Source organism: Diorhabda sublineata, chromosome 1 (genome assembly GCF_026230105.1).
Source record: "Diorhabda sublineata isolate icDioSubl1.1 chromosome 1, icDioSubl1.1, whole genome shotgun sequence".
NCBI classification, from domain to species: Eukaryota; Metazoa; Arthropoda; class Insecta; order Coleoptera; family Chrysomelidae; genus Diorhabda; species Diorhabda sublineata.
The window spans coordinates 33,881,349-33,897,511 of NC_079474.1; the positions used below are offsets into that span (position 1 = coordinate 33,881,349).

General features: G+C 33.4%; 1 protein-coding gene across 2 annotated transcripts in view; it reads left to right on the plus strand.

Annotated features, from left to right (window-relative positions):
* Positions 1-2,913: 2,913 nt before the first annotated feature.
* Positions 2,914-16,163, plus strand: part of LOC130446480 (polycomb group protein Psc-like) — an 80,011-nt gene continuing 66,761 nt past the window's right edge. Inside the window, exon 1 of one of the 2 annotated variants that reach the window (XM_056782779.1) lies at positions 2,914-3,526. The gene's annotated coding sequence lies outside the window, so the exon portion shown is untranslated. The remainder of the gene's footprint in view (positions 3,527-16,163) is intronic. The other variant, XM_056782769.1, reaches the window with a different exon arrangement.

The following is a 16,163-nucleotide window of genomic DNA, read 5'->3' on the forward strand; positions in this document are numbered from 1 at the left end:
AGAAACATTTACAAACATTTAGAAACATTTAAAAACATTCAGAAACATTTAGAAACATTCAGAAACATTTAGGAACATTTAGAAACATTCAGAAACATTCAGAAACATTTAAAAACATTCAGAAACATTCAGAAACATTTAAAAACATTCATAAACATTTAGAAACATTTACAAACATTTAGAAACATTTAAAAACATTCAGAAACATTTAGAAACATTTAGAAACATTTAGAAGCATTCAGAAACATTCAGAAACATTTAGAAACATTTAGAAACATTTAGAAACATTTAGAAACATTTAGGAACATTCAGAAACATTTAGAAACATTCAGAAACATTTAAAAACATTCAGAAACATTTAGAAACAATTTGAAACATTTAGAAACATTTAGAAACATTTAGAAACATTTAGAAACATTTAGAAACATTTAGGAACATTCAGAAACATTTAGAAACATTCAGAAACATTTAAAAACATTCAGAAACATTCAGAAACATTTAAAAACATTCATAAACATTTAGAAACATTTACAAACATTTAAAAACATTCAGAAACATTTAGAAACATTTAGAAGCATTCAGAAACATTCAGAAACATTTAGAAACATTTAGAAACATTTAGAAACATTTAGGAACATTTAGGAACATTCAGAAACATTTAGAAACATTCAGAAACATTTAAAAACATTCAGAAACATTCAGAAACATTTAAAAACATTCATAAACATTTAGAAACATTTACAAACATTTAGAAACATTTAAAAACATTCAGAAACATTTACAAGCATTCAGAAACATTCAGAAACATTTAGAAACATTTAGAAACATTTAGGAACATTCAGAAACATTTAGAAACATTCAGAAACATTTAAAAATATTCAGAAACATTTAGAAACAATTTGAAACATTTAGAAACATTTAGAAACATTTAGAAACATTTAGAAACATTTAGAAACATTTACAAACATTTACAAACATTTAGAAACAATGTGAAACATTTAGAAACATTTAGAAACATTCAGAAACATTTAGAAACATTTACAAACATTTAGAAACAATTTGAAACATTTAGAAACATATTTAGAAACATTCAGAAACATTTAGAAACATTTACAAACCTTTAGAAACAATTTGAAACATTTAGAAACATATTTAGAAACATTTAGGAACATTTAGAAACATTTAGAAACATTTAGAAACCTTTAGAAACATTTAGAAACATTTAGGAACATTCAGAAACATTCAGAAACATTTAGAAACATTTAGAAACATTCAGAAACATTTAGAAACATTTAGAAACATTCAGAAACATTTAGAAACATTCAGAAACATTCAGAAACATATTTAGAAACATTTAGGAACATTTAGAAACATTTAGAAACATTCAGAAACATTCAGACACATTTAGAAATATACAGAAACATTTAGGAAGATTTAGAAACATTTAGAAACATTCAGAAACATTTAGTTTTTTGCCATACTCGCTTGTTAGTACAGTTTTGTCCACTTGTAGACGTCTCGACAACTTTTCATCCTCCCAAAAAGAGAGAAGGAAAATGTTTTCCTTTTATAGAATGAACCAGAATCTTTAGGAGGTTTATCAATTCAGATGTGTGCTAGTTTCAAACATATTAACAATGTCATTTGCCCTTTGTTTTTAATCAATGTATTGCTGAACAGTTTCCTTTGATAAAATCCTCTCCACTTTCACTGGACTATTAAACTTCAGTATAACTTAAATCTTAAAAATATCTAAGGGCGCGATAAATGACATAATTTTTAAGATAAGGGTAGACGATGATATTATACAACTCCCAGTTACGTACTAGAACATGTGACTAGCCAAAATGTTCCAAAATTTCTTCAAAATATTGCTACAGATGTCGTTGTAGCTGAAAAGTCAAAATTTCCCTCCATATTGTAACATAGAACGTACCTATAGTATTGAAAACCTTGATTTAGTATTGATTTATACTTAATATCAGACAAAAATAAAGAAAACGATACACGATTTACAACCGTACTACTTTAACCCGAAAGCTTAAAAATTTTTCAATGCGTTTTGAAACCAAAAAAGTTGAAAATATTCGTCTAGACACCGTACTCACAGATAAAAGTACCCGAAGGAACATTCTCATTTTACCTATAGTCACTACCTAGTTGTCCTTTTACTACTTTATACAATTTCTGTAATTAGGTTTGTTTACAGTGATCAATTTTGTCAGTTCACATCAATTTTTATAAAAAAATGATGTAATAAAAAAAATGTATGCTGACTGATAACACTTTGCTGTGAAACTTACGAGAATCGAACTCATAACCTCAAATTATTTCTCTACAAACAATCATGATTATTTTCTTTTTATTTATAGCTATTTACACTTATTTTCGTTGTCAAAAGATTAAAATATGTCAATCCAGAAAACGAATTGTGTCATACAATAATTTATTTTTATTAAAATTATATGTATATTTATTGTAACCACCTTGTATATTTTAAAAACCGCAAATGTTTTTTCACCATCTTGTATATAATGAACGTTTATATATCTTATAATTGTCGTAAAATCAATAAAGGTTGAGAGCAATACTAATTTCTAAATTGTAAAACCAGACTTTTATTTCTTTATTCCGTTTATAAATAATAGACTTTTCCGTACCTACTACCTAAGGTATCTTTCAAGTTATCACAACAACCGTAAATATATAAGCAATAAGGTTTTGAGGTTTAGGCAAGGAATAAGAAATTTTCAGCAGAGTACACGTTTCTCGTTAGTTATATCCGACAAAAGCTGGCAGAATACGAGAGCCAGCGGTAGAACGGCTTATATACATCGAGTATATAAGGGGAAAATAAATATATAACTTATATACTATCTCCCTCTCTCTCTCACACAGCTGTGAACAAAACGCATCAGTCTACTGAGTGAGATCGTAGAGTGCTTTGGGTTAACGTTTCTCTGCGAAAAAGTCGCTTATTTTCACAAATCACGATGAGAATTAAGGTTAAATGTAACCGTTTCCGTAAAAGTATTCGTTTTCTAACATATATTTGTTTAATATTTTAAAAAATTCTGTCGAAAAGTGCGTTAAAACCGGCAAAATGTGGCGGAATATAGGTTATGTTTGTCTATAAGGGCGATTGTTGTGCGTTTTCGACGATGGGAGAGTTTTATAACTTGGCATTTTATTTTATTGCTTGAGTTTTAGTGTCGAAAGGAATTTTTTTCGTAGTGAAATTTACGTAGTGATGTCGAATGTATAAGCTATTTCCACTAAATTAAGTGTTTGTTTACAAACGGTTCGTTTACAATATTCCGATTCAGAAAACATATTCGATATGCATTTTATTACGTATATGATGTGGGTAAAAATTCGCGTGAAAATTGTCAGTGAGCTGTGATGTTTAATTGTCAGTGTAAACAAAGTAATGTGTTCGTATTAGTGCTTAGTGAATTTCTTTTGGATTACAGTGTTTTTTTGGATTACCATGAGTTTATTTTGGAGCATTTGAATACAGTTTAAGGTACATTATTTGCGTTATTTCTTAGTAGTTGATAACGGTTAATATTACAATTATTTTATAATATAATTACATCTACCGTTTGTATCAAGTGCACTACATGAAACGATATGTCAAAAACTGATAAAAACTAAATTTTTAATTGAATTTAACATTTGCACAGTAGAAATCACGTATCTATTAGAATAAACCATATTTTTATTCACTAAAACGACCCGTTCTTAATTGGTATAGGTATTTCTAGTTATAGGTTATAGATATATTAGTTCCCTTTAGTACCTAGATACAGTGTTGTGACATTATACGCATGTTAATTGTTGGTTTTACAAATTAACATTTCAACTTCGATAATAAGTATTTTTTTAGTTCTACAGAGGCATGTTATGATGATTATATTGGATATAAGTGAAGTTATTGTTAACAGCCAAGTAATACTGTCATTTTTTTCGATATTCACCCCATTATATCAAATATTTCTGTGATAATCAATCATTTTGGTATAACCACTTTTTTCTATAACTTCATGATTTATTTAACGAATTCTGCATGGAAATTTAACTCGTTCTATGTTCATACACAATTTTCTAATAATGTTTTTTGTTTTTATAATATAAAGGTGATTTGAGGTATCCCTGTTGATAATACAACGAAATCTACGAAAGAAATACATTGATTAATAACTCAACTTGAAAAAAAACTCAAAAAATCTTTCTGTCGTATCCAAATGTGTGTAAACTGATTCTTCACAGTATTATTTTCGATTAAATCAATTTATTGGATGTTTGAACCAATTTCAGATGCATACAATGTTTCTGACAGTATCCAAAGAATGGATGATAGTGAAAAATACGATAAAATGTGATAAATTACCCTGACGTAGCTACCACATGCTTTTGTACTTCACTGAATTTAATAAACGGTTTATCTGAAGTCGAGTTTTAAAACCCTGTTTAATATGCAGAACAATAACAGCTTAAATAGGGTATAATTTATTAATAGTAGAGACAATTGATGAAACGTCTTGTACGTCTTCTCTTTTTATGTAATCTTAACCTAGAACGCTAACTTCTGTGTTTTGGGATAGGCTGTACTATCACCATGCGGATCTAAAATATACTGAAAAGAAATTTCTTTCCAAAAATTCCAATAGAAGTTATTTTATGGATTAAATAGATTGTATAAACTATTTTTTAGGATCAAATTGTGTTTTATAATTAGTTATTATGAAAATTAAATGAAAAATTAGTATTTACCCCTATTTAAAACGAATTTTCGTACGTCTTTGTATGAGGGAACAACGGTTGTTTGCTTTAGGGGTGTGTAAACAGACTTTTGGAGTTTTAAGACTATGTATATTTATTCAAAAACGTTTCGAAAAGTTTGAAATCCTACACACTGGCCTTGTTTGTTGTTAAATTTTTTTTATAAGATTTTTCATACTAGAATTTCTTCTTTTGTCCATACCTTATAAATAATATGAATATTGTACAATTTTCAATAGATTAAACCTTAATTTTATTGCATCTGTTCCAAACTATTATTTGAATCACCTGGTGAGGGAAATTTCGAACACTGCCTTTTCTCTAAGTAATTACCACGTGATGACGCACAAATGGCCCACGGTTTTGACGAAAAACATTCATTATAGACTTTATCTATGGAATATCGACAAAAAGATATCATTTTATAGTTCGTTGGTGTTAATTTTTAGATTACTATCGCGAAATCTTATTAGTATTAATTATTGACCCACAGAATACAGTTCACCTTGTATTTTGCTATATTCATTATCATTGACACATATGTCTGTATACTTATGCAAAAAAGAGCCTTTATAAATGGCGATTGAAATCATCCCCGTGATTTAAACTGAACTAACTACCAATCGTTCACGGCGCGTCGACAACAGAGCCCGTTTTTAAGAATCTCTGTTACTCAACTAGTATCGATTAGACAATTTGAAAACGCGTTTACTCGACGATCACGTGACACAAATACAACTGTTTAAAGCACGAATGTGCTTTTAATATTTTTTCGACAGCGTTGTCAGACTTATGAGAGTTGCTGGATTTATACCAGTAAACGAATGCTTCTAGTCAATTCGACATTGGGTAATTAGGAGCAGTACTTTGGAGAATATTTTCTCAAATTTCAAGTTTCTAATAAAATAGTTCGTTCCCATGAGTTGTTGGTATTAAAAATTATGTATATATGTGTGTTGGGTCAAAATTTCACTTTCTTTTGATTATTTGTACATGTGTTTACAATTTCTTAAGATCTATTTTCAAATTTCATTGGATCCATTGTAGGAAGTTAGTCAAATATTTTTCTCATATTTTTTTGTCTCTTTTGAATCAACTTCGTAACCATAACTGAATCGGCTCCAAAGAAGACAAAGACTATTTGTGGGCAAGGTCATGGCGCGGGATAATTCTCATGGATTATCTAGAAAAAGGAAAAATTATCATCGGCGAACTTTTTGCAACATTTGAACGGAAAAATCTGCTATTCCAATGACCAAAATTAGTTTGAATTGCTACCTAATGCACCCTATTCGTCATATTTAGCCCCCTCGGATTGTTTTCTGTTCCCAGTCGTGAAAAAAATGGCCAATTCGTGGACACAACTTTTTTGGAAAATTTTCTGAGACATTAAGGTCATGTCTTATTCTGTATATCACCAAATTGTGACTAGAAGTTTTCAACCCCTCAAATTGAGTTCATTTTTCAACTAGAAACAAAGCTTGATGTGAAACTATGATGAATTTTTTTACGTACTAGATATAACAAATTTTTTATTATTATTATTATTTTCAATTAATCGTTTTGATCTAGCAGGTGTTAGAAAATAGTAATTAAATTGTAATGACAGGTGTATTAGTCTAATACAATCGACTAACAGAATTAAAACCACCCTTAATAACCCAAATTTTATGGTCCGTTAATTTCAATAATAAATTTTTCAGAGAACTCAAATTTGACTTATTGAAAATCGTTAATCAAATCCTGTTTCCGTCTCGATATTGTTAATTTTTTCAACAAAATATATTTATAATACAAAATCTAATGTTTCTACGAGTATAAGAAAACTTCGGTGGTCTTTATCAAACTAGATATTTCAGTTCGTCTGCATGCGGATCAACCTATTTCTTTGTGTGTCCCGAGAACACTTCAGAAGCCACTTGAGGTTTCTTTTTGTGATTTGGTCGATTTCGCTGAGTCACGGCTACTAATAATAGGAATTGAAAAGGTCTGTATCTCCACCTTGCAATTCTCTAATGAATTGAAAGCGTTAACATTATATAAAATTTATTTTTTTCTACATTATTGACGAATCTAACAATTTTTTATAAACGATGTTTGATATTTGATGCCCCTTTACCTTGGGAAATTCCTTTCGAACACTCGACGACCTAATACTCAGAAGGTATCTTCACTTGGCAATCACTATTCTTTCATTTGTTCGAATACCTCCCCGGGGGTTAGAACTCGACTAGGAGAAGTAAAAAGTTAGATCCAATCTATAATTATTACCTAGTAAAAGATACTTTAACATACTTTTGTAGACGCGTTTTTTTCCAATCCATTAGCGAGTTCGAATCATTCCAAGAATTTATTTTTGTATAATTTGGTATAGTACAGGGGATTGTTCTCAATTAATCAGAAATACTACGAAGTCCTTGACAATATTTAAGAAAACATAAACATCGATTCGTACAATGCATTTAAAACTAATTATTTCCACGTATAGATATTTTTCTACTAGAAAATTCATCAAAATTGTTTATGTTTCTTACAATTTATTTCGTGTTACTTCAGTAATCATATTACTAAGTTAAAATCTCGTAAAAGTAAAATCTTGTGTCGTTTTTGTACAGTTATGAGCAAAAAAATCGACACGAAATTTTATTTTTCTTAGTAAAAAATCAAAGCTTTAGTTATGATTATGAATCGACACACAACAACCAAGAATTCTACCAGAAAATGGGCGCAACGAATGATAAAGCTGTTCAACCGTTCACCCTTTTATACAAGACCAGAATCATCCAGAAGTAGCTAGTGCGTTGAACATAAGTAGTTCTATTGTTTCCAAAGTTTACTCAAGTTACCAAGAGACTGGTAAGTTTCAACGAACACCCGGCTCCAGATGAAAAACGTACCCATTCTAAAGATATGATCGAAATCGCATTCTTATTGTGTCCAAATCCAACAAGAGACCAGATAAACATGAAAAGTAGCTGTGAGTAGCTGGACAGTCAAAATAAGACTAAATTTGAGAAGCTATTGGCTCTAAATCAACCCCACCGAGCAACCAGTCTAGGGTTTGTTAGAAAATACGCGTCAATTGACAAACAATGGATTTTGTTTTCTTGAGAACTATCATATTTCATCAGATCAGTTACTAATAGAAAAAAATTGGACATCAAGTGCGTGGTGCTCTAAGTTCCCATCTGGTTGCTAAAGACGACATCATTTAAGCATCATCTAAAATATGGGTGTGATGGAAAAGGTAACTGCGAGTCCAGCGATGTCGTAGTGATCCAATCGACTGTCCTACGACTTTCTAAATCTATATTTCTGTTCCTAAACATATTATTTAAAGAATTCTCCGTCGCTGATTTATGATTTTATATTGGGGTTTATCACCTGGATTATAAAAATTACGTTATCATTAATTTTCGAACGAATTGTACAAGAAATTGCAGGTAGGTTAATTAAAAATAGGTAATCACCCCTTTCTTACATATCCATCCTGAAACTATCATCTAACAACAGTGTATCATTAAATTTTCGTTAAAAACTTTAGAATCAAATTGAAAATACAACACCAACGACATTTGAAACTTATATATCTTTTTAATTATACCCTGTATATTTTATTATATATTTTGTAGGTCTAGTTTCATGCAGAAATCATTAAATTATGTCTTTATATATACATTTCTTTTTACAAAACACGAATTTAAATTTGGCAACACTAAGATTTAAAGTCTGGCAACACTGAAGTGTCAATCGTTTTTAAATCTCTTAGTGTTCCAAGAAAACTACTGAATGACGTTCAGTGATTGAATTTAGCAATGAAATAAGACCAAGAAAATAAATATTTCATGTAAACATAAGTTTCTGGTGTTCAAATATTACTACAAAGCGCCTTTACTATAAAACGAACTTTAAAACAAGAACGAGTCAAGATAATTTTATTCCTCATTAAAATTGACAAGAGGGATAAGATGGATTCGGTTGTCCGAATCCGGGTCCCATTCGGAAAGGACTTATCTCGATCTAAAGACCTTCAAATATATCAATTTCAAATTACGAATCCCGGTACTCGAAACGACCATTCCGTTTACGAAAACGGGTTTTCATTAATTTCCGCACTTTCACGAAAGTTTATTCGCACTAGCCGTCTTTTTCTCTAACATGAGGTAGTCCTATTTTTAACCATTGTTAAGGACCCTTCCCGATAATATTGTCTTCTCACTTTGACACGTACGACCTCTTTATCTTATAAAAACGGATATTGTGTATCGGGGGAAGCTGTTCTTTGTATGGTGTGACTCATTTACGAGAATTACATTAATTTGTTGATTATTTACAAATAATAAAATATCGAATTAATATTTTTCAAGTTATTGCCTCTCCACAACTGTTTCCTCGCCCCTATGAGAGGAATATAAATAAAACGGAATGTAATTATACCCATAACGCCCGGTGTATGTGTAAATGTGTAGAGCCGGCGAAAGAGAACCCTTAAAAGTGGTCCGTTGTTTAGTCCGTCTTTCGTTCTCTATTTCCGTCCTTGTCTTAGTGTGACTACGAGTCTTCGACGCCGCCTGCCCCCTAAATGTCGTTTACTAAGTGAAAGACAAAGACGCACGAAGATATACTGAAAAAAATAATATATAAGAAATTTTTGAACGTTTCCAATTTCATATTGAAAAGAAAACATTGTAAAGCAATCGAAAGGAGTCAGGTCATGTGAATACGAAGCTCAGATCTTAATTATCGGATAGAATGATGATGATTCACGTTCCTGTTTCTAACTAGATTGAACTAGATACAATTTTCAATTGCATTCCGCTACCCTTCGATGTCATTTCTGTTCAATTCTCGTATGGTGTTTTGCTTGTACAGCTTAATATTGAGATAAAACTTTTTATCCTTAGATATATACTTCTAAATTTCGTCTTTGAACATTCTGAATGACGTTTTCTCCGCCAACGTTTTCGAGTACCATATGGAATGGCGGCAGATCTAGAATTACTTCTAGTGCCGCTGTTCTCCTGACCCCGATTTCAAACCAGGTCGAGAGATTCTTCCTCGCGGTGTTCAGAATAGTACCTCAAACCACTGCCCCAAGATTGATCTCAGTTACAACTGTGATTTCTTCCTGCGAAGTTTCTGTGCACCATCTGACCTTTTGTGGATTTGGTGGTTATCTCCTTTGTATGTTGGGCTTAAGATTGAGGTCTTATCCAACTGGATATTTAGTCCCACCATCTTCTTGTGTAATTTAGTCCTCTTTGAACTAAAGCTTCCTCTTGTGTAGATGACTATGTCGTCGGTATAAGATATCGTCTGCTTCAGAGCTCCCTCTCACGAGGAGAATTACCACTGCCCCAAGATTGATCTCAGTTTAATAGGTTACAACTGCGATTTCTTCCTGCGAAGTTTCTGTGCACCATCTGACCTTTTGTGGATTTGGTGGTTATCTCCTTTGTATGTTCGTTCCAGATAAGTTTTTACTATCTAGTGTGAGTCTCAGATATTTCCCACTCATCCGTCTAGCTTCCTGGGCTTAAGATTGAGGTCTTATCCAACTGGATATTTAGTTCCACCATCTTCTTGTGTAATTTAGTCCTCTTTGAACTAAAGCTTCCTCTTGTGTAGATGACTATGTCGTCGGTATAAGATATCGTCTGCTTCAGAGCTCCCTCTCACGAGGAGAATTACCACTGCCCCAAGATTGATCTCAGTTTAATAGGTTACAACTGCGATTTCTTCCTGCGAAGTTTCTGTGCACCATCTGACCTTTTGTGGATTTGGTGGTTATCTCCTTTGTATGTTGGGCTTAAGATTGAGGTCTTATCCAACTGGATATTTAGTCCCACCATCTTCTTGTGTAATTTAGTCCTCTTTGAACTAAAGCTTCCTCTTGTGTAGATGACTATGTCGTCGGTATAAGATATCGTCTGCTTCAGAGCTCCCTCTCACGAGGAGAATTACCACTGCCCCAAGATTGATCTCAGTTTAATAGGTTACAACTGCGATTTCTTCCTGCGAAGTTTCTGTGCACCATCTGACCTTTTGTGGATTTGGTGGTTATCTCCTTTGTATGTTCGTTCCAGATAAGTTTTTACTATCTAGTGTGAGTCTCAGATATTTCCCACTCATCCGTCTAGCTTCCTGGGCTTAAGATTGAGGTCTTATCCAACTGGATATTTAGTCCCACCATCTTCTTGTGTAATTTAGTCCTCTTTGAACTAAAGCTTCCTCTTGTGTAGATGACTATGTCGTCGGTATAAGATATCGTCTGCTTCAGAGCTCCCTCTCACGAGGAGAATTACCACTGCCCCAAGATTGATCTCAGTTTAATAGGTTACAACTGCGATTTCTTCCTGCGAAGTTTCTGTGCACCATCTGACCTTTTGTGGATTTGGTGGTTATCTCCTTTGTATGTTCGTTCCAGATAAGTTTTTACTATCTAGTGTGAGTCTCAGATATTTCCCACTCATCCGTCTAGCTTCCTGGGCTTAAGATTGAGGTCTTATCCAACTGGATATTTAGTCCCACCATCTTCTTGTGTAATTTAGTCCTCTTTGAACTAAAGCTTCCTCTTGTGTAGATGACTATGTCGTCGGTATAAGATATCGTCTGCTTCAGAGCTCCCTCTCACGAGGAGAATTACCACTGCCCCAAGATTGATCTCAGTTTAATAGGTTACAACTGCGATTTCTTCCTGCGAAGTTTCTGTGCACCATCTGACCTTTTGTGGATTTGGTGGTTATCTCCTTTGTATGTTCGTTCCAGATAAGTTTTTACTATCTAGTGTGAGTCTCAGATATTTCCCACTCATCCGTCTAGCTTCCTGGGCTTAAGATTGAGGTCTTATCCAACTGGATATTTAGTCCCACCATCTTCTTGTGTAATTTAGTCCTCTTTGAACTAAAGCTTCCTCTTGTGTAGATGACTATGTCGTCGGTATAAGATATCGTCTGCTTCAGAGCTCCCTCTCACGAGGAGAATTACCACTGCCCCAAGATTGATCTCAGTTTAATAGGTTACAACTGCGATTTCTTCCTGCGAAGTTTCTGTGCACCATCTGACCTTTTGTGGATTTGGTGGTTATCTCCTTTGTATGTTCGTTCCAGATAAGTTTTTACTATCTAGTGTGAGTCTCAGATATTTCCCACTCATCCGTCTAGCTTCCTGGGCTTAAGATTGAGGTCTTATCCAACTGGATATTTAGTCCCACCATCTTCTTGTGTAATTTAGTCCTCTTTGAACTAAAGCTTCCTCTTGTGTAGATGACTATGTCGTCGGTATAAGATATCGTCTGCTTCAGAGCTCCCTCTCACGAGGAGAATTACCACTGCCCCAAGATTGATCTCAGTTTAATAGGTTACAACTGCGATTTCTTCCTGCGAAGTTTCTGTGCACCATCTGACCTTTTGTGGATTTGGTGGTTATCTCCTTTGTATGTTCGTTCCAGATAAGTTTTTACTATCTAGTGTGAGTCTCAGATATTTCCCACTCATCCGTCTAGCTTCCTGGGCTTAAGATTGAGGTCTTATCCAACTGGATATTTAGTCCCACCATCTTCTTGTGTAATTTAGTCCTCTTTGAACTAAAGCTTCCTCTTGTGTAGATGACTATGTCGTCGGTATAAGATATCGTCTGCTTCAGAGCTCCCTCTCACGAGGAGAATTACCACTGCCCCAAGATTGATCTCAGTTTAATAGGTTACAACTGCGATTTCTTCCTGCGAAGTTTCTGTGCACCATTTGACCTTTTGTGGATTTGGTGGTTATCTCCTTTGTATGTTGGGCTTAAGATTGAGGTCTTATCCAACTGGATATTTAGTCCCACCATCTTCTTGTGTAATTTAGTCTTCTTTGAACTAAAGCTTCCTCTTGTGTAGATGACTATGTCGTCTGTATACCGATTTCGTCTGCTTCAGAGCTCCATATAAATCGGATGCGACTAACCCTTATGGAAATCTCCTGTTAGCAATAATAGTGGTGGTGTTTTGCCCTACTTAGTAATTGTCCTTTCCATTTGGAGGTTATCCTATCAACTATATTATTTTGACAGCCTCACGAGGAGAATGATCAAAAAAGCGCCTTCGATGTCTAACAGTAATCTACTCGTAAAGTTTTTTCCTTCAATTCTTCAAGACGTTTTCGTTAATTTTTGCTAAACGAACGAAGCACCACAAAAAATGAAATTAAAAGAGGGTTTGAAAGCAAACAGAACTGGAGTCGGCTATTCCATCGACTCTCGTAATATACATGAAAAGTTACGATGATGTTATTTTGTACCCAAATTTTTATTTCGCTCACATATGCCTATAGATAGGTAGTAAACACTGAAAGTGTTGGTGGCCTCAAGCATTTTTCAACCTGATGTATAACTGATTGATAGTTGCTTTGAGCTACCGCGGCGTGTGGGTAAATAACCATATAAATCATTTCGCTTTCTATACCAGAAGTTTCAGAACAATGAGGATTCTGCCGCGTATGCTACATAATTTACTCGTCATTTTGCATTCAAAATATATAAAGTTGATTAATAAATTTGAAATTTTCTTTATTTTAATATTTTAACTTGCATTTGGAGCTGAAACTAGGAATCGAATGCGGAAAACACAGGGTCGAAATAAGGCTCTAGTCAAGTCAAGAAATTTCATTTAATAAGTTCGATAGAATCTATAGAGTTTTCTTCTGTAAACGATAGTTTTTTTCTTTAGGAATACTTCAAATTCTAAACTTTAATGTTCGATTAAATCACTTTCCATCAATACCATCCATTATTCTTCACGTAAAAACTATTAGCTGCATTCCTCTGTGAAAAAATTCATTACAACAAATGGTAGCTGAACTAGATTTTTATCGATAAACATCCTTTCGAAACAAAAGGACTATTAGACTCTGATATGTCTCACTCATTCACAAGAGTCCAATTTAATTGACATTCCTCTAAGATCCTTCTACATTTTTTTCCGATTTTTTTTTACCATTTCGGCGCAATTCATGATTATCTGTTAAAATCTGAAGTACACCATCAAAATTTGACTGTTTTTTTGTCAACTTATGAAGTTGTAGATGTTCCTCAGCAAAATCTTTAACATATTTTCAGTTTTCCAAAAATTATTTATGATCTAGATAAACAATTTTTCCCATAGAACTTTCCAATAGTCGATTCGTAAAACTTGACAGCTTATCCATGGTCAAAACACAACTTTTCCTTGATATTATCAAAAATTGGATTGCTCTAAATGACGAACGTGTCAATCATCAATTTACGATGTTGTAGATGTTCCTCGACGAAATCCCCAACGTATTTCAGTTTTCCAAAAATTATTTGTGGTCTAGATAAACAATTTTTCCCATAAAACTTTGCAAAAGACGATTCAGACAATTCAATGATGGTGAAAACACAACTTTCCCTTGGTATTATCAAAACTTGGATTGCTCTAAATGACGCCCGTGTCAATTTTTGAATACATAGCAATGTCTTTTCCAAAATTACTACCTTTGTCGCCAGATATTCCTCATCTGGAGCTTAGTTTATGAAATTATTAGGTTATTCTGGCGTTGAAACTTTTGCCTTTTCATCTACACGTTTTTCTGATTGACGTTCAAGAAACGCAAGACAATTTAAAGTGTATTAAAGTGAATTTACCCTGAAAATGTTGGATTTTCCGTACAGTGGTTGGTTTCACCACGTTTACGATTTAATAAAAAAGGTAAATATGAAATACTGGTTCTTCATTCTAGGTTTATTTTCATGAATGATTTAAAATGTTTTTAGGTTATAAGGAAGGTTTTAGGAAGAATCTTGACCGAGTTTGCATCTTGTAAAACTTTGGAACTACTCTTAAGAGGAAGCATACAAAATTGTTAAGAAGAATTTAAGGCAACGAAAAAAAAATCGAATAAAGAGATATCTATAATTAAAATCACTCGAATGATTATCGTCAGTCTTTGACAAGTGTGTAAAGTATAAATTTAATCTGATTGCTGGCAAAATCGAAGCCAAAAAGTCAGTTACCAACATACAAGTGAGAAAGAGTAGAAAATCCATAATGCCTTCTGCAGATATTCGGTTTATAAATACACCCGTGATGAAAAAAATCGACTCCTACCATCGCAAGTCACTAACAAAGTATTACCATCAGAATACGAGGATGGTCCCAGAAGAACCTGGTCTGACATAGAGATGGCGTTAGTTGCTTGGAATATATCAAGTTTGTAGACGCCACGTCGTTTAGTATTTCTTTGGCAGCCATCAATAGTGAACGTTTTCACAGATTTTATAAACAATACTTTTATTTGGAAGGTCTAGCTCAACCAATATGAAAGTTGAGCTAGATTCCCTTCGGGTGAGACTGCTCATTGAAGAAAATCCACAAAGAAGTACTTGATGACCGTCGACTGAAAGTGCGCATGCTACCAGACATAGTAGGTATTTCAAAAAGTGCTTATTGACTGAAAATTTGGACATGACAAAGCTGTGGGCAAGATGGATGCCGCGTTCGCTCACGATGGAAAAATAAACAGCTTCGTGGACATGAATGGTAATATTTCACATCACGCCCGAAACAAAATAACATTCAAAGCAAAAGAAGACGTGAAATACATCGTTATTTATCTAAGACAGATGTCTAATCTAGTGTAAACGTGATTTACAGAAAAATATCATGTCAATATAATTATTTCTCACGAACTAGGTGATTGTATACCAAATCATAATAACGATCGTATGGAATCCAACTTAGCACGAATGTCATAAAGTGGTTTCAATATAAAGTACCAGGAATCGACGGAATCTTCTTGGCCTTTCAATAGAAGTAATCTAGGGATTAGGGTACATACCAGAGCCTTGCAGAAGGGCCAAAATAACCTACATACCAAGAAGGACATTACAAATCTTTGAGACCAATCAACTTCGCATAGTTTTTACTTAAAACTATTGAAAAACTGTCCTCCGTCGTCCTCCGACGAATAAAGAAAAGAGAGAGTCGGCTCCAAAGAAGGCAAAGACAGTTCCAACTTCAGGCGTCAGTTTTTTGGGATACGCGCGGGATAATTTTGAGCGATTTGAGCGAATGCAATGATCAAAATTAATGCAATCAAGTTCGAATAGCTACCTCATGCGCCCTATTCGCCAGATTTAACCTCCTCGGAAAGTTTTCTGTTCCCAGTCTTGAAAAAAATGGCCAATTTGTGGACACAATACCAAGAGACTGTTTACTTTCATCAAACACGCGGTTCCAGAAGAAAAAGATGCACTCGAATCAATTTTTGTTGGTAAACTAACAGATACCAATTTAATAATTGATACAAAAATTTTATGAGACTAGATAAAAGCATTTGAATATTTCCCAAAAAAAAAAAATCGAAGGCCGAATCTATTTT